This window comes from Hetaerina americana, unplaced genomic scaffold (genome assembly GCF_022747635.1).
Source record: "Hetaerina americana unplaced genomic scaffold, ioHetAmer1.1.p SCAF_11, whole genome shotgun sequence".
NCBI lineage: Eukaryota > Metazoa > Arthropoda > Insecta > Odonata > Calopterygidae > Hetaerina > Hetaerina americana.
Window position 1 is genome coordinate 12,247,965 of NW_027286181.1, and position 23,214 is coordinate 12,271,178.

Consider the following 23,214-nt stretch of genomic DNA (forward strand, 5'->3'; position numbering starts at 1 on the left):
GATGGAGGGGTGGATGGCTTTAAAGGGGAGGGTGGGGGAGGAGTGGAGTGGAGTGGGTGGCGCGCGACGTGTTAAGGAGAAGGGGGGGGAAACGGAATTGTTGGGAACGTCGGAGGGAAGGGGTTGGTGTTGAAGGATGAATGAGGAGGAGTGTGGGCTGGAGGGAAGGGGGTGCTGGGGGGCGTAAGGAGGTGGCCGTGGGGTTGAGAGGGGGAGGGGGAAGGCGGGGTCGATCCGAAAGGCGGTTCGCTGGAGGCTTCAGCAGTCTTCGGACGAGAGGAGATCTCGTGGTCACGCCCGGTGCAACTTCGTGGTTCTTCCAGTCATCCTCCATAACCCCCGCACCACTTGGGTGTCCGTGGTGCTCCGTAGGAGAGCGACTTAACCATCCTGTTCGTCTCCCTTTGGGGTGAGTACACAAAACAGTTTCCCCCGAGTCGTACGAAAACAGATGGTTTCTTTTCTCTCCAGCTTCGCGAGAGTGATCTCGGAGATATTCATTCGGGACTTTGCGGGTGCAAATCAGTTGGGAATGCAGTTTGCGACAGTAGTTTCCAATGTGCGTCCACGGAGAGTCGTCGAAATTTCCACTGCGGAAGAAGGGTGCGTGGGATAGGCCAGCGCGGTACGAATTAGCGGAATGGGTTAAAGTCTCCCACATTGGCATAAAAAAGCTGCATTTTAAATTTTCGATCGCCCCGAAAGGGAACATTTAGTAGATTATACAGGCGTTGAAATTACATCTGGCTCAGATCAATAATTAACGCTACAGTTATCGGTTTTCCACAAGCTGTCAATAAATCCACACACACACCGAAGCATAAGTGGCGAGAAAACATCATGAAAAATGATGAAAATGTGTTCGGATCCCCATAATTCGATAATTTCCTCAGAAATCTGAAACTAATATTTTCGTGACCAAAAAAAAGAGCGCTTTCCCCAAAACTAGAACAAGAGTATGTCCCATCTAAACGGTGGTAGTAAAGAAACAAAATATGCATCTTTTCAATCTTAAAACGTGGGTAACAAAGGGGAAATTACAGTGGGTTGCCATGAAGGAATTGCGTCAAATTCCTGTACATATATCAACCTTCCAGTGTAGAAGTGGAAGTATCCACCGCTTATCTTATATGTACATTAACCCTGTACCTCTTAAGACTACGAAATCTTACAACTTGACCCTGAAAGTCACTACGAATAGCTTGGCAGTCTTTATGGACATTTTTTTATTTTCGTCAAGTTTTCCTTTCATCATGCTTCCTAATGTCGCCACCGAACATTGTGCGCTTGAAGGAGAGGAGACTGGTTTTCGAAGTACGTACATCGGTCTGTTTTGGCAGCTGGCTTCCCTTTAAATTCTCGTCGCGTGAGGGTTTTCGGGTGCAGACGGGAAGGGATAGAGAACCAACCGTCAACGCACGTGCTCAGGGAATGAATTCAATTTCGACCCTAAATTATTTTCTTATCGAATTGAACGTTGGTTTGTTTTTTGGGGGTGGGTCATGGTATCGGCTAGAAGGGAAGGGGGGAACATTTCCTTCCTGGGGACTATTCATGCTGTTGATACCTATTGTTTGTTGTTTCTGCTGGATTGAAAGGCGCGCCAACATTTCGTTATCATCCCCTGTTTAAGTTGTTATCCACCCAAGATGGTTTAATTTTAGTGAACTAATCTATTAAATTAAGATTTATCGGAGGATCAAAAATATATTAATTAAAAGACGTCATTTGGTGATAATTTTTGAATCATAGAATATCAATCGAAAGGATTGTTGTAACGACTCTACAGCAGTCAGCAAATTTGGATGCATGGCATCTTGATTGAGGACGAGATGTTGAAGACTGCGATAGAGAAGGGATGGTTAGGCTGGCTAAGCAAGGGGCAGGAGTAGGATGGGGATGCTGGACGGAATGAAGGAAGAATGCGGAATTAAAGAATGGTTTACTGTAGTATCTGGAGTTCGGTGGTCTTACGAAGCAAATGAATGTAGCGGTGTTCAGTCTCTGTACATACAAAACCTACCTCTTAAACGGTTTATTATGTCATGAAAAATACTGATTTCATTTGTAAACAATAATGCACTGTTAATTACAGACAGTATTAGTATGGATCATCTACTATGGGATTTGCAACACATTTCAGCTGTTCACTTTAACCTGGGGGGGTACACAATGCCACTCACTCAGTGGGATCTACATAGAGGGGCGTTTTCCCCTGCTGGATGCTTCTGGACACCCCGGTCTAATTTGATAGAGTGCAGCCTAGAGGAGACAGATCTGTAAAACATTGTCATGATGCGTAAACTGAGTGGCGTATCGAGTTTATTAGAGGAACTAGGTTGAGAATCACTTACGGAGCGAAGGTTAAATTTCTGATTAAATCTCTTGCATAAATTGGAAGGAGTACACTTTAGCGATGACGTTGAAAATGTATTATTAGCACCATCGTACTTCGGTACGAGAGGTCATGCAAATAAAATCAAAGAGATGAAGTCTAATTTGTATCCGATCGCCCTAAAGGGGTACACTATCAATTTTTAAATTCTAATTAAACCAGAATTCTGTAAATGTTTTATCTAATTTTTTTTTAACTCCTCTCCATGTTACTAACAGCTTCTCACGTATGCTATGAGAGGTCTATCTCACTTAGATTCAGTTGTGAATAAACTTCTGTTTATCATTATCTACTTTATTTGAACATAACCTAGGTATTTTGTTATTTCCAGGGTTTGTAACTGCACTCCCTAGGAAACTGTTTAGGGATGGGAACAGTCTCAGTTCACCCTGTCAATTTTAGGTTTACCTACCTACCGCACGTCTTTCTGGGTTTCGGTATCAACGGGGAATTATGTGCCCGCTTATAGATGGATGGATAATCATCTTTATTTTGGGACGAGATTGAGACTATAGAGTCTACCACACAACCGCTAAACCAATCTCCGGGTTGAACACAGACGTGAGTGTTGGAACATTTCCGTACCTCTCCTTCGAATATAGTGAAAGATGTTCGTCAAAGTTGTGAAATATTGTTCACCGATCACCTTCGCCCCATAACGCGTGAAGGGTGGGGCCGCTGCCCCACGTGTTCCCTTCCCGTTAGCAGGGTCTGTTTCGCTCTGGAGGTCTTTAAAGCGGTTCAGGCGTTCTTTGTCGGTTCCTGACCGAATCCCCTTACGGGAAAACATTTTATTGCATGCCACGTCATTGTGAACGTCTTAGTTTGACCCGAGTATTATTCGTGGGGTGATATTCCTCGTGGATCCGTCCAACGTTCACGTGCATCCTCTCCAAGAGGTCACCTACCCTCCCATGGATTGACTCGTTATTAACTAAAGCTCGAAGAAATAATTATTTGCATTATCCGATTATTATTTGAGGTCTCTTTCCTTTGGAAATTGAATGAATGACGTCAGGTTGCTGCATCTAGTTATGTGGGATTAATTCTTGGACGCAGACAGTGGCTATTCAGCCCATCCCCAACGTTATATTGGAACATCCGACCGGACTATTGAACCCTTGGAGAGACACAAGCATCTCTCCATGTATATGCGTGGGATTCGAGACTTTTGGTTTGCCCTTGTGGTAGGGTTTGTATTTTGTACAGATCAAAGTAATTGCGGAAACTAAGGAGTAATGTCAGATGTTGTGAGGAGATGTCCGCTTTTGAGAGATGTCCACTTCCGCGCCATAACCTCTGGCAGCTCATAGTTGTAGCACGTGACATTGTTGTACCGAGTTACCTGATGCAGATCATTCTTGCGATCGCTTTTTCAACAAGATGTCGGATATGCACTCGGATTGTCCATTGTTGCGCGTGTTTTTTAATGCGAGGAATGGGATTAATAATACGTTTTCAACATCATTGCTAAAGAGACATCTTTACAATTTATGCCAGAACTTAAATCTATAATTTAACTTTCGCTCCGTGAGTGGTTCCCTGCCTAGCTACTTTAATATTTTGGGTACGCTACTAAGTTTATCATAACAAGGTTTTACAAATATAGCTCATCTACGCTGCACGCGATCTAATGCGACCATTAATCCAACTTCGTGAGGATCCCATATACTTGCAGCGTATTCTAAATGGAGCATAACTGGCGAAAGATAACATTGCTAGTTGACTTTTTCATCAATTTTACTCAGTACTCTTCTAATAAATCCAATTTTGTTTTAACTTTTTTTCACCTATTCCCCGTGTATGTTTCGCTCAGGAGAGGTCGTGAGTGAGGGTAACGCATAAGTATTTAATCGAGTTCACACTGTCTTATGTTGTTATTCCTCTTAAGGATTCGTGTTTCGAAGGAAAATCGTAAACGGGAAGGGGAGGGAGGTGTGCGTAAAACGAAGTAGGTCGCCCCTTTTTTTTTCGAGTAATCCTTGAAACCCTTGCACTATCGCGTTCCCTTTAAAATTACGAATTGGGAGGACTCGTCGTATTGTGTCATTTCAATCGATCTGCCGTCTGCCGAACTAATTTAGAGATCCGCATGGAGTGTCTGCGAATTCATTTAGGGCACCGTGCGAACTAGAAAGTGGACACCCACTCGCGCAGGGTCCAGCGCACTCGAATGAAAGGACTGCGTCATAGTCATTCATACGAGGCGCGTTGTTTTAGCGACGAAGATTAAGCATGTGCAGAGAAACTCAACATTTGTTGTCGAATTTGTCGGGCGTGTACGGATTAAATATAGTCTCCAGAATATATTCAGGCAGAAAAAAAAAATTGTATTAAAAAAAAGACATCTATCTACATACATCTATGTATTTTTCTTTTGATCACTTTAGAAAAATTTTAAGGGGAATTAGTAAGATTTAGACGAGAAATTTACTGATCAGAGTCAAATAAACGAGGCCTCTAGTGTTTCTTCTCTCGTCGAAGTACGATATATTTGAATATGGCCACGAAAAACCAAAAGTCTGTTCTTATAATTCCAGTTGGACAAAGACCCTTCATCAGGAAAGTTGCACCTGCCAATTTTATGCATACAGAGCACTGGTATTTGAATTCTTGGTCATAAGGAAGCCAGCAAACGGATTAGATTTTTATTATCTGGTAAAAAATTCCCGATCAAGGTAGGCCGTGTTTGGGCATAAACTTTACACCCCTATATTTCCTTGCCTCTACTTACGAAACATAACCGCACATCCAACACTACACTAAACCCTTCTTCATCTTCATGTATACTGCCTTCCTCCCTTCATTCCGACCGACATCCGTATCCTATTCTTACCGCTGGCTCTATTGCCTAGTTTCCCAGTTCCTAGTTACTACTTCCTAGTTTCCTAGTTCCTAGTTTCCTAGTTCCTAGTTTCCTAGTTCCTAGTTTCCTAGTTCCTAGTTTTCTAGTTCCTGTTTTCCTAGTTCCTAGTTTCCTAGTTCCTAGTTTCCCAGTTGCCTAGTTCTCTATCAAATTCTTCAACATCCCATAGCCAATCTAAATTCACTGCACCCATCTTTCCTGCCTTCTTTGGATTTCTCCCAGGAAACCCCCTCTCCTCCCCCACTGTGTGTATAGCACTTCCTTGTTTGTTTTCCTGTTCGTCCACTTCGCCCTTTCCATCCTTCTCCACACCCACATGTCAAAAACCTCCAAATTACGCCCACCATCTTATTGCAACGACCAACTTGAGATCTATGGCGTTTTGTTTTATGTGGAAGATTAATTTTTAAGTGGAAGCGTATGTTCTCTCATTCCTTCCCAACCATTTGAACTAATGTCTTCGATTAAGTGACGATGAAATTCAACACAACCCGTTGCTCGTGGAATCGCCGTATTTTGGTCGGTCTCCGATGTGAAAAAACTTTTAAAATATGATCGTCCCTGGAATGTAAGTACCCATGAAATGCTTACTTCTTCAAATCAATCTGTACTTGCCAGAAGGATTGCGTTGAAGCGAGTGACTTGGAGCCAGCAGCCCTTACAATCATCAATCTTGCCTTAATGCTTGACGACAGTTGAAACTGCGGATCAGAGCGTGACCTCTACGTCGCTAAGCGCCAAGCCTCCCGAAATATTGCATGGTCACAAGAGAGACAGGCTAGGCTTCGTTTCACCGACAGCAATCATTCTCGGTCATATAAATTTTTCTTGATTAGACCCATTGTTTGCCTTTGACAGACGACAATGGACGTCTATCGGAGGTTTAATTGCTGAGATTTTGAGCGTAACAATGACCTTGAAGCCAAAAATCCGCACGGTTATGACATCACCCAATTACTGTTAATAAATTAAGTATCTACGAGGAATGATTTCCGATTAAGTGATCGAGGATCATTTGCTCGGAATATCGACGAAGCTGGGACTTAATGTGACTGACGTCCATTTTTAGAAAGTTAATTTTCTGATTTCTAACGCAGATATCGCTTATCCCTGAACATTCTCTGGCTTTAAATTGATTTCTTGTCACTTCAGCTGCCACCTCCTCCAAGAATTTTATCATGTCCGCATCTCTATTGGATCTATCGACATCTAGATGGTTCCATTTCATGCGACATCAATACGAATTGTGGCAGGGTGTGATTCCGTAACAGGCATTCAGCATGAAAATGAAATGTAGCTGAAATACTTGTGATTAACGGATGAGGTAAATAACTCGAACGATGTAAAATAATTGTTTTGCAAATGGCAGTGGATGCATGCTTTGGGGTATTTTAGGTTGAGAATACTAATATATATGAATGCGAGGCGAGTTTCTGATAATATTAGCAATAAAATAAGGGGTATGCGTACAACAGTAGCTATGAAACTAGGAATGAATAGGTATTTACAAAAAAGCCATAATCTTGAGGGTCTTCGTGGGGAATTACTCTGTACATCTATAATAATTCTTAGGAAAAATTACATTTAAAGCGGTCAGTTCTGTAATGTAGCATTAAGTCTCCGAATTTTAATTTCTTGTTCAGTCGTATCGTGGTTTCTTTAAGTCTATGGCGCATATTATGAACATCTTCACAGAATAGATCTCCTGCCACTTTATTCTATTTAACCTTCGCCCCGCGAGTGATTCTTAACCTAGTTTTCCTATCACGTAATCTTGTCACGCTGCTAAATTGACCATTGTATCGCTTCAGAGATAATAGCGCCACTTGTACTCAACACGATCTACATATAATACAGCATTCAAATCGGTCTCGTAAGGATTCCATACCCCAGTAGAATATCCTAAGGGAGGCGTTCCTCAGTCAGCAAGTTCAAATTTCTACGATGTATTTCCTAGATTACTTTAACTTTCGTACTGCAAATATGTGCCTTTTGAACTTTTGAAGAATAAGATTTCTTCCCTCTCCCTTGTAAAAATACCGGGGTAAAGCTACATGGGTAACTAGGGTTTTCCGACGCGACAAATCACGTATTCATACTATCACTAGATATTTCATTTCCGCGTCCTCAATTTGGGCTTTTCGATATTTTTTTCCAGATCGCTAAAATGAAAAAATGACATTTTTATGACCTTGCGCCATATTGACCAGTTGAAAAAAGAAAAACTTTTAATCGATTGGAAGAAGTTTTTTATTCAAGATAGCTATTTGTTTTCTTAGTGCTACGTTTTCATAAATGTGTTGACTAACTTTCCACGATGGAGTATTATTCTGATGATAAAGATGTTTTGTTGACTTGTAACTATGAGGTATGGGATTTCCAAAGAGAATGGGCATCGCCAGTTACGCCATGTAAACTATGTAACGTAAAACCTTACGCATTTAAAAGGAAATGTCCTTCAAAGCATCCAAATCTACTCTATGATATTTATCTTGTTTTTTCACGCTCTTACTCCTCCTCGCCTTTCTTATTTATTTTTATTTATCTATGTACCCTGCAAGCCTAGGGTGTGTGGCAAGGGGTGAATACTCACCAGAATAATTTTACCCGAGCATTACCCTGCCGCGGTCGGACAATGTTCTTAAGATCCCTTATCGTTCGTGGAAAAAATAGCATCTTAAATCTATTAGTTCTACACTTAATCTTAACAGTGCACTAAATTATTCTGTTCTTTTAAAAACAAGATTTTTTCCTATTATTCAAAGTTATATGTAATTAGTAAGTGATTACGCAATTAGTAAGTTGTTTTCATCAGTAAAGTTTTACATCACCTTCCACTGAAACAGTTATCCAAAGTATTTCGCTAATTCGCCAAATGACATTCATTACATTGTGACAAAATTCAATTATTGTTTTCTGCCAGCCCTTGTTGCTGATGAAAGTGCTATTTGGATCCAACAATGCGAATTTTATTAATCAACTGTTAGGTTTCATATATACAAATATAATTACGCTTTGGTGATTAAACAGTGTCAATGTCGTTTATTATAGGTTCAACTGTTGTCCTTTCCGAATGGCTTTTGTTGTCAACAGTCCTCTTTCTTTGTTTATATTTCCCTCTGTCATTTTTTTGAGAACCACGCTACTTATTATTTCCTTTTCTTGTGGTTTAGTCCCAGCGGTTTTGCCAGTCCAAACGGCCCACTTCGCCGTTTCCTTGCTTTCATTTCTCGCGGCTCCTTAATGCAGTTGGCCGCACTGGTGAGCCTCGCAGGCCTCTCGCCCTCCGACACGACCCGTTGTACAATTTTACTTCGCCATCTTGCATGCACTTGCACAGATACGGGAGTGCACTCAACTCTCGCCTATTTCTCGCCCCGCCGCCGCCGGGGCTCTCAACTCCCCGCGCCATCGGTGGCAGCGACTCGTGCGCGATAAAGAAGAAGCGCGAGTGCCGCAATATTTGCGCGGGCGAATGGGCGGGGAGGTTCATTTTGCCAAACCCTTTTAAGAGAGAGAGAGAGAAAAAAAAAGATTGCCCTCGGGTCAGGACACAGAATCCTGAAGATCATTTTGCATCGGCTTCGATGTCTGTCCTTCGTGAGAGTGATTGAAGAGTTGGGTGAAACACATTGCGTGTTAAATGAGGGAAGACTAACTTGGTAGATTCCACTAGAAATTTCATTTTGCACGACCATGGTTTCATCGTAAGGCAGCATCATCAAGTGACATCTTGAGAAATAAAAGAGTGTGTGTGTGTGTGATTATATATATAAAAACAGATGTAGATTTTTAGAATATAGAGACACAAAGAAAGGACACTCACAATATGTTATTTGACGTTTCGACGGCTTGGCTGTCGTCTTCAGAATCTTCTGAATCTTCTGATAACATATTATGAGTGTCCTTTCTTTGTGTCTCTATATTCTAAAAATCTACATCTGTGTTTTTATATACTCGTATTTGTGCGTCGCCTAAGAGCGTTCCATTTCGAAGGTAGGTATATATATATATATATATATATATATATATATATATATATATATATATATATATACACACACATATATATATACATATATATACATATATACATACATACATATATATATATATATATATATATATATATATACATATATATATATATATATATATATATATATATACATATATATATATATATATATATATATATACTCATATATACAGAAACATATATAAGGAAAAGGGATAGGACGGAACGCAGTTTCTCCGATGGCCGAAGTTGTTGTATCCGTCCGCGCCATTGAGATAGGGGGGTTGAGAGAGAAGGAATGAAACAAAAATTAGACCACGCACCGGAAATCGCAATAATGCAGGATTCGCGGTGGTGATGGGCTTTGGGATTTGGTTATTGAAATCATTCAGAGACGATTGTCGAGAAAACGAAAGAGTGAGAAACCCAAACCCCAAGCTCACCGAAGTTACTGTTTATTTTTAAGAGTGATTTAACACTGACCTTTTCAATTCCTTTTCGATGTTCCTCACGTCCTTAAACTTACTGTGACGCAACTATGAGAGTTAGAGATTACATTAAGCGTGTCGTCAAGTCTAATTGAGGATTGGAAATTGCTATGCAAACTGAAAATTAACGCGCGTGACCACAAAACTGCTAGATTTCCCATCTCCTGCGCATGCATTAGTTCCTAATGATCTAGTGATTTTATGTCGTGAGTGATCTCGGTAACGATTATCTCTTAATCGACATACTTGGGAATAGCACGAATACGTACCGTTGACTTTAGAAACGGGAGGACATGTTTGGTCCAATTTAAAAGGGCGTCTAATTCGTGTACTTTTTGAAGCGTTTTAGGAGAAAGAAACCCGATCCGGTCACGGAAATGTCAGTCAGCAAGGCGCATCAAGGTGGAGCTAGGTTGGGAATCACTCACCGCGCGAAGGTTAAATTACAATTTAAAACTCTTGTATAAATTGCAAAGAGTTTGCATTAACTCTTTAGCGATGATGTTGAAAATTTATTATTATTCCCATCGTAATACGGTAGGAGAGATCATGTAAATAATATTAGAGAGATTAAGCATAGAACAGATAGATTTAAGATGCCATATTTTCCACGAACGATAGGGGATCATAATAACATTGTTCAAGCCCGGTAGGGTCATGTTCGGTAAAAATTATTCTGGTGTGTATTCACCCCCTGCCACACACCCTGGCGGTGACTTACAGGGTATAAATAAATAAAAATAAATAAAATAGCATAGTTTTTTAGTCTCTCTAGTATGGTACCTACTCATGGCTCTATCTACGGTACGAGAGATCATGTAAATAATATTAGAGAGACTAATCGCAGGACAAATAGATTAAAGGTGTCATTTTTACCACGAATGTTAAGAGACCAGAATAACGCGTTGTGCGTCTGCGCTAGAGGGGAAAAGTATTTTGTGTCAAAAGTAGTCTGGTGTGTAATCAACCCCTTCCACACACCCCAACATTGGCTTACAAGGTATCATGTATAGTGTAGTATTAACAGTTTTAAAAATGTGTGTATATCCATAAGAGCAGATCTTAAACATCTCGCTCAAAGAAGGATTATGGGAAAATTAGCGTGGAATGGGCATTTTTGCAAACTTGCAATGGTTGAAAATGCAATTAATGGGGATGGTTTCAGGATATATTGGGTTATAAATCCTTTAGGTCGAAACTCTCTCGGGTCTTATCCACGAAAGAGCTCAAAGTCGCCCAAATTAAGACAAGTATTCACGAATAGAGGATAGATAAATAGATCGGACCTACGCCGATGCCCTTGCATGGATATAAATCATTTTGGTAATTTTCTTTAAGCATGCCCGCATATTTTTCGCACGTATAAGTTTTCTCTTAGAGAGATCTTTGAGTGAATCGAAAACCTGTTAGCCAAGAGGATATTCTCAAAAGTCTTCCAAGTTTTTTTTTAGAAATGGAAAGAAACGTTAATTTTCAATATTTAGTACATTATTTTACAGCTTAAATATCCTTCTATTTTTCCACATAATGTTAATTTAAATCGATGCATTTTTGTAGACTCTGGAACAATTTTTGCATGTCCATCTACTCGTAACATTAAGGCGGATGCATTTCAAGAATTAATTACTCGCGCGCTTGTTATGAATCTATTATTTGGGTCGACGGTAAATTTTATGAGCTCAAGTCATTCCAACTCTCTCTCTCTCACTATCGGGAAAAAGTATTCCTGGGTAATTTGACGTGAGATTATAAAGACGAGATGTTACCTTTCACTCGTTAAGCCTCGCATTAGAATGTATTGCTGCTGTGTATGGGATCATCAAGAAGTTGGTTTCTTTGCTGCATTATAACATATGTGAATGTAAGAGGAGCTCGACTATACCATTTATAAACATGGTAGTGGAATTATGAGGGTATGTCAATAAATAAGTCGCAAACGTTTCGCAAACAAACCCAGGAGCTTTTACGAATATTTTATTGGGAATGCTTGTGGCATTCACCGTACAGTCCCGACTTAGTCCCCAGTGTTTTTAATCTTTTCGGGCACCTGAGAAATCATTTGGGTGGTCGACGTTTTAAAAATGATGATGCCGTAGAGGTTACCCGTTGGCTGCGACAACAAACAAAAGACTTCCTTCCTGCCAGCTATCAAGATCTTGTAAAGAGATGGGATAAGTGTCTGAATGTATGGGGTAAATATTTAGAATAATGAAACAAATTTCATGAAGCCGCTTTAATTATCATTACCTCTATCCAATTTTGCGAGTTGTTTATTGACTTACCCTCGTACATAGCCAGAATAAACAGTTTGAAAATCACTCGGGGAACCGATTGAATTTTAAATTGTAATAAATCATATCCCTTTACATAAAACGGAGTAAGTTTATTTTTTTATTTAATGAAGGATTAGGAGAAGGAATTTATTTAGTCCCGTCCTACTACAATAGGTGAGATCATGAAAATAAGATGAGAGAATCTAACTGTGGGAACGACAGGTTTAATTTTTCATTTTTCTCACGGAGGACAACCACAAAACCACAGTTGGAGGTCGGTTTGATGGGTGAATGGTTGGAGTTCACCCAACACTGAACCCAACGGCGTGTGAAATTCGCACATCAGGGTAATAAGGGGTACCAGCGTGTTCCTTATTCCCTGTGGTTTCCCAGGGAGATCTGGTAGCCGGAAAATCAACACAACCACTGCTGAGGGTGCCCACATGCGTCATCCTGGAATCGAACCCGGACCCTCAGGTCAATATCCCAGAGCTCTACTCACTGGAATACCACGTCCCGCCGTGATAAATAAAGTGATCAGAATACCGTACCATACGTAGATACCGTGGTACATGCAGAAGTTCTCTATATTTTTATTACATCGTTTGAATCATACGTAATCTCCCTTCGTCACTGACATGTAAAAATACGAAGCAAAGTGTCTACAATTACAGCAACTTCCTCTTTAACTCTATATTTAATTTCCACCGCCCTTAATTCCAGCCAAAATATTACTTCTGGATGTAATTAAGGGAGGAATAAAGTATAAAGATTTAAAGAATGAGTTATTGTAATAAGTACTTGTATATAATGTAGGTTTAGAGGTGGGGATTCGGATGGTAAATTGGCTCATGTACTGGTTTCCCACACCGAAGTACTAAGGTTCGAATCTCGAAGGTGACAGGATTTTTCATTTGTCACCCGAACCCAACATGGGGTCCCGTGTGGAGATCACACTCGCCGTCCATCAAATGGGTGATTCCTAGGTCGGGTTTTTCTCTCCACCCGTCCTCCATTCCCTGAACACCCTACCCACACGAAATGAACGGCGCAAATGACCTTAGCTGCCGGTCGTCTCCCATTATAGTTAATTGAAGGATATTTTGCGTAGTTAGCAGTAGAGCAGTTCGTAGAGTCTGTGTTGAAAGAAAATCAACTCCTACCGGATAGACTGCTCCTGATAATTATGTTCATATGCCGCGCTTGGAGCGGAATCACCCCCTGCCACACACCCAAGCAACTTATCTCAAGGTGCTATGGACCAACAAAACGTTTTGCGAACGAAAGCCAAGTCTGCGTCTTAATGCGTTGAAACTTTCTTAGCTGACCTCCATTGAAGATGCGTGGTCGTGTGTGGATTTGCCACCCGATTTCCCTCAACCGTCCGCCCGCCGTAGCGTGCCGTGGGAATAACCCTATCCCGCTTGGGAGTGACCAAGCGTAGGGGTGGCGGCTCCATTGGTGCTCAGCGCACGCACACTCCCTCCTCCTCCGACCCGCGTTTCTTCTTCTTACAGCCGAGTGATCCTAGCTGCCCACGTGGCGCGCCGGGGGCGACGTCACCGTCGCTTAATTGTCCCACTGACGCAATTGTTGGCTTCGTGTCCCATTCGGCTGTTCTGCGGTTACATGAGGACGCTCTGTCATCCGATGCGGAAGAATTTCATTCAGCGGACATCTGCTCCAATCTGGGAAAGTTGCGAAGGAAAATAAAAAAAAAACCCTCACACAGAAACACACGCCGCAGGATTGCTTTTGCTCGTGGCATTAATTAGAGCTGAGAAGAATATATACTTAATTAGGAATGGTATGCGGAGAATTTTTCAATCGTACGAATGAGGTCCTCCTCAGGACAGAGGAAAAACTATACATTTCATTCAAGAGGAAGAGCCCAGTTTGATAAAAATAATTTATTTCAAATTAAAAATTTATCGGAACCATTGGATCGGAAAATTTTTTTTAAGTTGAAATATTCCATGTTATCAGCCATTTTGGTTCATGGATATTACTCCCCTGAAAGGCTTTTCGACCGGCTCAAAAATGGATAAGGTGGTCTAAATTTGATTCCTATGCCTTGGGCCTTTTTTTTGCCCCAACCGTTAAAAAATACAATGTTTTCTGATTTTTTTAATTGCCCCGAATCACTCACCTTTGTACCCCTACTGAAGGGCATTTTTTTTCTCGCAACCCTTTTGGGAAAATTATTTTTTTTATTCAATCTAATGACATCGTATTCTTTATTTTCTCCGTACAAAAATGTTTTTTCTTTTTTTCTTCTTATTCAATTTTAGTGATGGTTTACGATTGGTCACTACAGAGAAGCACTTAGTCCAAAAGATTTTTAATTTATGAGTGTATTTAAAAATTATTCATTGCAATGAATTGTCATGGATTTTTCGGAGTGACAGCTGGAAAATTTACCGAAAAAAAACGCGACTCTTTAAAGACTTTTTAGACCACGTAACTACGCACAAAAAAATGAAAACTTGCGAAAGGTATCTACCGTTAAAAAGTGTCTTCAGTTAGCAATATGAAATATTCCCTCTTTTCTCGGAATCCGCATAAAACTGTCCGTGTACCGCATCACCGCCTTCCGCCGTATTTGCATTTCAAATTAAAGTAGTACTACGACGTCATTGTAATCCTGTAATAAATCGAAACATTTTTTCTTAAATTCTAAAACTCTGATGTGAGTGCAAGAATGAAAATTTGGTTCGATCTTGTCCGATTGTTGCCACGTTACATGTTTCTAACACTGGAGAGAATTTTTTAACATTTCACCCCTTCTAGTTCCAGCCGTAATGGCGTCTGGTTTATGTTACATAACGCCCCCGTTTATCTTAGTCGCTGCCTCTCCAACTCGGCGCAAGACGCGAAATAAACGCATGCCATATTTGTCAGTCCCTTGAGTCATCCGCCCGCTGTTAATTAAAGAACTCGACCTATGCATTCAAAGTCCAAATAAGGAGAGAGCAATGGAGTCTTAAGAGGAAGACTTCCAGTAGCTTGTTTCAAGGCGTGGACGTCCAGAGAAAACGTGTTAATATCTTTCTCTGCGATGTTGTCTAAGAGCCTTAGGTGAGATTAATGTCCCTATGTGCCTATAAATTGTAAAAATACGCACCTATTCTCCTGATCTGAAATAAAAAACCCCGAAGAATCCCGCGTTGTGAGTTCTACAACTGAAAAAATTTGTGAAGTCATTTACACGTCAAAATAGCGGTAGAAATGGATCTTTTTTTTTTAATTTTTCATCTACTGGCCATTCTCATCTGTCAATCTCCTTGTCTAGCGCAACCCCTTCTTTTCATTGCCCTCAATTAGAATAGAGCATGGGCCGTTTGATCATAATGCCACAAGCAGTAGGCACCGGTTTCCAGCCAGCCCTCAAATAACAGGGTTTTAAAACCCTTAAATTTGAAGTGCTGCTCCGGTGTCAAGAGATTTCACCTTGTCAGCGTTTGTGGCCGATGTACTCGGGGACAATATGACGGAGAGGTGTATTGACCAGTGTACCTTTCCAGTGTAAGGGAAGGCGAAAGAGAATGACAGGCTTTTAGTGAGCAGAAAATTGCGATTGATCCTAGGAAGAAGTATTTAATGAATGTTAGGGTTACCTACTAAATTCTACTATAAACTAGGGTGCTCAAGTGCCCGGAATTCCCACGAGGACGGGATCATCTTACGAGATAACAATTGATGTACTATAAAATAAAAATATGCCGAGTCGAGGATTGTTTTATTAATTTTTTTTAGTATACATAAATGCATGAAAATTTTTTTAAATAGTATTTTTCAATCTTTTAATATTTCTGTAATATTTTTTCTTTAATTATCTGTTAATATTTTTTATTTATTTAGTTTTATGTATATTTTTTCTTTCTTATTTACATTTAATTCAGAAAGGAAGATTACACGAGGAAGACGTAAAACTTAAGAACTAAAAAATTAAGAAAGACGTAAAACAGAGAAGGTATCAAGGATTTAGGGCATTGGCAGAATGTAGAGTAGAATGGAGGGCTGAAGTAAACCAATCCTAGGATTGAAATACTGATGATGATGATGTATTTTTCTAATCTCTTTTTAACTTTTGTAATTTTTTATTTTCTTTTTATGATTTATGCATATTTTTCCCCCGTCGATGTTGATAAATCCCACACTAATACTATCAAAAGAGATAGGAAAGAATTCGGTTTGCTGCATCTGCAAGAATTAATGCTGCATCGCACCACCATCCCAGTCAGAAGACCTCACTGGTAGACACACTTGTCAACCGAGCATATAAAATATGTGACTCCGATTCTATTGCCAACGAGAAGAAACACTTGACAAATGCCCTGCAAAGGAATGGATACAGCGCTCATATGATCCAAAAAAGGGCCGAGAAGGAAGAAAAGAAGAGACAAACCACCGCTGTTCCTGACAGAGAGGAAGACTCCAGACCACGTCCGAAGGCTTACGTCACCATCCCATTCATCGCAGGGACTTCGGAAAGAATCGCGAGGGCTTTAAGGAAACATGATGTGGTGACCAGATTCAACTGCGTCACCAAGATAGCTGACACCCTACCCGGACCCAAGGATGGAATTTCACCGTTAATATCAGAAGGCGTGTACCAAGTGCCATGCTCCTGTGGCAAATGGTACATCGGTGAAACGTGCAGAGCGCTGAAAACACGCATGAGTGAACACCAGAGGGCAACCAAGGCCAAACAGTTTAGAGCATCGGCCATCGCTGAGCACGCCTGGAGTGAACCTGGACACTCTATTCTCTTCGACGACGCTAAAATAATAGCGAAAGAAGGAAAATACTTCCAGAGAATAATCAGAGAGGCCATTGAAATCGTTAAAAGGCCAAAAAATTTTAACAGAGAGGATGGATATCCACTCCACAGTGCGTGGAAACGAATAATCCCGCGCAAATATGAGGACGTTCCCTGATTGGCCAAGAAATTTCCCGGTATTGGCGCCGGATTTTTCCTATATAAGACGGGACAACAAGCTTCTTTTCATCCTTGACCTGAGGACGCCAGCAGGATAGCTGGCGAAACTGTTGTACTTTTAAACGACATACGCGGACGCAGCCCGAAAAATGTGGAAATCACCTACTCATCGCCGCGGAAACCTTCGAACGAACATTCGGTTTGGGTACCGGAATGAAATTTCTTTTGGCCGTCTGTTTTAGAGCCGTTTCTTGTGGATGGAGTAGTTCCATATGATTCCTGTAAGCGTGTTGCGTGGAAAGGACCTTTGAGGGAAGGCGTTCAGCTTGGGCCTTGATAAATGCGTGAATTTTTGGAATTATGTGTGCGTTTCGGATTTCGGTCTTCTGTACGAGTCGTGATTTGAACGTGAGGTAGCGCAATGTTTTATATTGGACTGTCTTTAAGCGTTTTCTGAGGGCGCGAGTGTTGCGTTGCCTATTAATTCACAGCCGTACAGCAGGCGGGGGCGAATAAATGCTTCGTCCATCGTGATCTTGTTCTGCAGCGTGATGCGCGAACCGGGGGTTAAGGAGAGAGGAAATGAGGAAACCCCTGTGACGGGCCATGGCGATGGCGTGCCGTACTTATTTTGCCCACGTCAGTTTCTGTTCAAAGTGTATCCCTAACAAATTGATCTTTAACAAGAGGCGATCATCAATTTTGTGAATATTTTAGAGAAAATGTCTGACCACGCAAACAATACCGTTCGATGAGTGAGAGTTATCAAATTCGACATCGTGGCGCGCGAAATCTATCAATTGTTACTTGTATTTGTTTGTATTGTTACTTGGCATTTATGGAGACATGAGCAATGAAACCAGAAGACAGTGCCCTTGTATTTTTTTCCCCCTTTTTTTTAAATCGTCCTATTTCGAATCGTCGAGGTCGGTGTATCGCAGCGGTGCTCTGTCTGTCGCGGTTTTCTGGACCACGAAAAAAGAAAGCTAAGGGGATTGAAGATGAGTGGGTGAACGAGACATGAGTAACGAAGTTAAAAAAAATATATTATCCTACGCTTTATTCGCATTTGAATTGAATTTCGGTTGCTGAGGAACGCCTGTAGGATGTTAGTTAACACTTGGCGGCCGCAGTGGTACCAACACTGGACATGACGTAGCTATTGCATTCATATCCTTCCTAAATTGTGTATTGGCTATATGTACGATGTTATGATAAACTGAGTGGCGATGAAGATTATTAAGGGAACTAGGATAGGAAACCTTCATTGCTTTTAGTTTAAATTACAGATTAAATCTTTTACATAAGTTATAAGGGCGTCTCTTTAGCAGTGATGTTGAAAATGTATTATTATACCCCATCGCTCTACGATATGAGAGATCATGTCAATAAAATTAAAGAGATTAAGTGTAGAACAGATAGATTTAAGATGTCATTTTTCCCAAGAACTATAAGGGATCGTAATAATACTATCCGACCACGCTATGGGGGGGGGGGAAGTATTTTTATTTTTTTCTTACTATTACTTAGGTAATACCTTAGAGGTAACCTAGTATGCTGTCATTATTTCATCTAACCTTTACTCCAATGTCCTTGATGTTGCTAACACCTCCTCACAGAGAGAAGTATACGTAAATTAGATACTACAGTGCATGTTCCTGTAGTTGTCATGATTTACATAATTTAAAATATTTTACGTGTATATTGAGACTGAAAATCGATAAAAACTTAATTTTTGAGGTTGCTAATCTGGTGTGTTATCATTCCCTGCCACACACCCTAGCGGTGGCATGTAGTTATGCATAACGATAGATAAATTGCTGTAAAAATTATCCGATTACGATAAGCCACTGAGGAATGGATTTTAAGCTCGTTTTCTAGCATATCTTAAATGTTATTTATAAGTTATTCATCGAGGGGATTGGTAACTGCGACAATTAATTCTCTCCAGTTCCGTGTTAAATTCTATTTTTCCCTTTATTGTATCCATATTTATTCATTTTTTCTTGATTGTCCTAATAAAACTTTGGCTGGATATAGAGAAAGCGTTGACTTTCTCTTGGCCCGTTTCCCCTCAACACTCTCTTCTGAATCATTATAACGGCTATCCACATCCACACAAAACCCTGAAATTCGTCCTAAGGGAGTGTGACGGGAATGGAAGGGCACCAGCCGTGCATGTACAAATTGTTTAATGCATGCATCAGTTCATGTTTGCATTTCTTTCTATTTCTAGTATGGTAACTTGCAATCCATCACCGCTAAGGCACTAACACTAAGCATACAACATCAAAAATTAAATTTTTATAAATCTTTAGTTATAATCAATTATCATCTTTGTTTTTCCATTCGTTCTTCATCAGTAATGTAGATAGTTTTCTTTTGGTTTGATTATAGTAAGAAATGTTCTGAAGATTCAGGGGATATGGCTTGGGAACGAAACATCACAAATGGAGAAATTCCACTAGTTAAATATTTATTACTACCCAGGTTTCGCTTATGACAGGATCATCACCTGATGATGCTGCGGTATGCTAAACTTAAGTCGTATTAAATATATAACTCGTGGAATTTCTTATTTTGTGATATTTTTAAGAAATACTGTTCATATTTCTTGTAAATGGCTTCACTATCTTCGAAGTTATTGTTAATTGTATGGTTTCAAAGTGATATCAGTGTAGGCATACACATTGCGACCCACAACTAATTTCGTTACATGTGCTCTTCGGGGCGTTCAGAGTTGACCAAATTTCCTTGGTTGAGATTTCCCACGTCACTTCAGGGATTGGTTCGGTCAACTGAGTTAGGAAGACTAAGGGAGTGGGTTGAACGTTGAATTCCTCAGATCCCTCGTCCTTCTCTTCCAGACCGAAATTCCCAACCTACGCTGGAGAATGTAAAACGGGCCACACAAACTGAAAAAAAAACGCGCTCCTCGGAAGGCAGTCAATTCGAAGGAGAATGATGAAGGAGTTAAGGGAGGGAAGACGAGAAGAGTTTTACTTGGTTTCTTTACTCTGCGGAGGGGATCGAGATGGTGCGGGGGCTAACGTACTGGCTTCCCACCCAGAGGGCGCGGGTTCAAATCCCGGCGGTGTTGAATATTTTTCAGAGGTATCTCGATCCCTACTTGAGGTGCTTTGTGGAGGGCACTTTGGGTGAGTACGCCGTCCGTCGGATGGGACGTTAAACTGCGGACCCCTTGGCGCCTTTCGTAAAGAGTAGGCTAATGCCGACGCCGGGTTTCTCTCCACCCTTCATCCTTTCCTGTCCATCCCCTATGGCGCAAATGACCTCAGTTGTCGGTCGCCTCCCCTAAAAACTACTACTTTACTCTGCGGAATGTAAAAGAGGGAGGATATCCGTTGAAGTGCGATTATTATTGTTGAATGAGTCGCCATGTTGGCTTGAGCACGTGTGAGCGCGGGGCATTGTCGCCCGCCCGCCATGTTTTCCCGCGTGGGCGGCCGTGGTGTGGGATAGTTGTCTCGAGTGGGAAGCGGCGGGAAATGATACAAGGGCGAGGAGGGGATGTACGTCGATGCTGGAGGGTGGGAGGGAGTTGGGGGGGGGGGGTAGGCTAGGAGTGTGGATGACTGTGGGGTGGTTGTTGCAGTTCTCTTTCCCGATAGCAGGGAGGAAGTGGTTTTGTCGGGGGAGATAATATGCCCCGTTGCCCTTCCATCAGTGGTGCGACATTCTCCCATCCACTCAAGTACAACTTTCACACCCCCTGGGAGGAGGTTTGGTTGGTTGTGGGGAGTGTTTTAAATGGAAGTATCGGTTGACCTCAAAGCGCCCTGTTTATCCCCTTCCCTCTTGACCTCTCTCCGGCTCTTAAGGGTCATGCGTCAAAGCGCTATCCGCGAACTGTATCGTTTGCGCGCACTCGGTCTAGTACACTTTAAAATTTTATCCCTCAGTCAAATATTCTTTTTTTTTGTTATTCTAACGGGAACTACGCCGCCATTGAATACTTAAAGCGGTTGACTGAAAACGGAGGTGTTAAAGCGAGATCGCCATCTTTTGTAACAATGTCCGCCTTTTGTTGTCGGAAGCAACGAAAGCACTTGTCGCCTCACGGAAAAGAACATTGTATCTCACTTTTTATGACTTTTCAGAAGGACTAGAGTTAAATTTTTAATGGCTTTGATAAATTACTAAGATGGTTTTGATAAATTACTACGATGGCTTTGATACTATTAGCCTAATCAAACTTAAATCAATGAAATAATGCATAATTTTTGCAAGACAACGCAGATTTTTTGTGTCACTCTATCCTTACGACTATGGAAATGCGTCTTTATTAAAATCGGTAGGTATTTAGTGCCATGTTTTTATATGACTCGAGAACTTGGTCGTTGTGGCAAGAGGATAGGCGTAGATGGGATGATTTTGAAATGTGGGTGTGGGGAAGAATTGACATGATGACATGGATGAAAAAAAAATAAGCAATAAAAAATGCTATCTATGGTATGGGAGGAGAGATGATTGTTGGAATAAATTCCAATTAGGCAGTAAATGTGAATACGGGGCATATTGAGAGGCAATTGAATGTCGAGAGACTGTGGATGAGGGTGGATTTTCGGAGGAAAAGATTAATAAACCATTGTAATCAGTTTGTTTCTCTAATTGTGGATATGAATTAGATTATATTCTGTAAATTGTGTTCAAAACACCATCCATTTTCACTGCTGTGTAGTAGTTATATCAAATTGACGTAATTATGTTGGATAAACGAAATGGAGAGATATTTAAGTTGTTGTCCATTCTTTTCCAATTACCATAGCTGTGAGTCATTATTTTTTTGGTCAGCAACTTCGAAGTGCACTTTCAGATTTAGCAGCTTGTTATATTACAAAAAAACCCACGACGCACTTAGTGTTGGGACGTTACTCTATGCAATTTACTCATAAGCTTCCATCCTTAAGGGAATTATTTGACTGGGGCTTCAAATTTTAGTATTTTTTAGTAAATTAATCCATTTGACTTGCTTGCAGGCTTACTGCGTCATTCGTGCCTCCAATTCTTAGTCAGTCATATCTCAAAACTTCCCCTGCAGTTCGTCGAACCATTGGTAATTCTGAACATCCCACTTCTTTTTCTCGAAGTGCTCTCTCGGATTAAGGGACTTCTTCCAGACAGCTTCGACAATCTTACTCGCCGTTTCAATTTTTCTCCAACTTTCTCTGAACTCTTTTATTTGATGTTTTTCTTTACTTAAATGAAAATATAACGCGAGGCTTTGGCTTCGAAGGCATCTTCTCAACTGGCAGAATGTGATATACAGCACCACAGTCGAACAATCCAACGGATAGACCATATTACCCTCCATTATTGGTAGGGAGGTGACCAAAAGATGAAATCAACTAGGACCATAATGGGGATAGGTGGGTAATTTAGTATCGATAGGATTTTTAGGGTATAACAGGGGGAGAATGGTGGTGAGAAACTTGTCGTAGGCTTTGATCGATTTATCGATAAATCGACAATAATGATACTCACAAGGCTATTTAATAATCGAAATCAGCCGATATCGATCGTGATTAAGGGTAATCAACCGGTTAAAGTAGTTTTTTGATCGATCAAATACGCCATCTCTGTCATATTGCTAAGGTTTATCTAACGCAGTAAAATAAATGCGAATGTTGGAAGAGATCCAAAGGTGATGGGAAAGGAGGTTACATACAATAGTTTTGTTTGGCGATGGAAGTTTAAAACTAATGAGTATATTGCAGAAAACAGGAATAGATTGGAGAGAAAGGAGTCTAATCCGCAACTTTTACTTATCTCAGATTGCTAGTTGGGGGTGGAGAAATCAATTACCCCTGTTGAATCGAAGGTGCGAACTTTGTTGTTATGTGGAATTCGCGTAAAATGTGCATTTATTTCGACGGCTAAAATTCCTGAATAATAATCTCTCGCAGGATGTCATGAGTCGCGCTCGGAAGGCCGACGGCGCCGTCGGAGACTTCCGCTGCGGAAAGTGGGCGTTGCTGGTTTTGTATTTGCGGGGCGTGTTTGATTTACAATATTTACACTCTTTTGTTAGGCCATGATGAAATGCGTTCTTTGTGACGCCACATCCGGACTTCTGGCTTCGAGTCTAATAACACAGACAGAGCTTTCTTCAGAGCGTCTCAGGTGAGTCCAGTCCTTTGCACTGGAAGTATTAATAAATGCCACGTACCCTTATCCCTAATTCATTCTTCAATGTGAGTACGATTATCAT

The 23,214-nt window shown here is 40.8% G+C and overlaps 1 protein-coding gene across 1 annotated transcript in view; it reads left to right on the plus strand.

The window, feature by feature from the left end:
* The first annotated feature begins 256 nt into the window (after positions 1-256).
* SPARC (secreted protein, acidic, cysteine-rich) overlaps positions 257-23,214 on the plus strand; it is a 74,765-nt gene continuing 51,807 nt past the window's right edge. The window contains exon 1 of the mRNA XM_071599416.1: positions 257-409. The gene's annotated coding sequence lies outside the window, so the exon portion shown is untranslated. The remainder of the gene's footprint in view (positions 410-23,214) is intronic.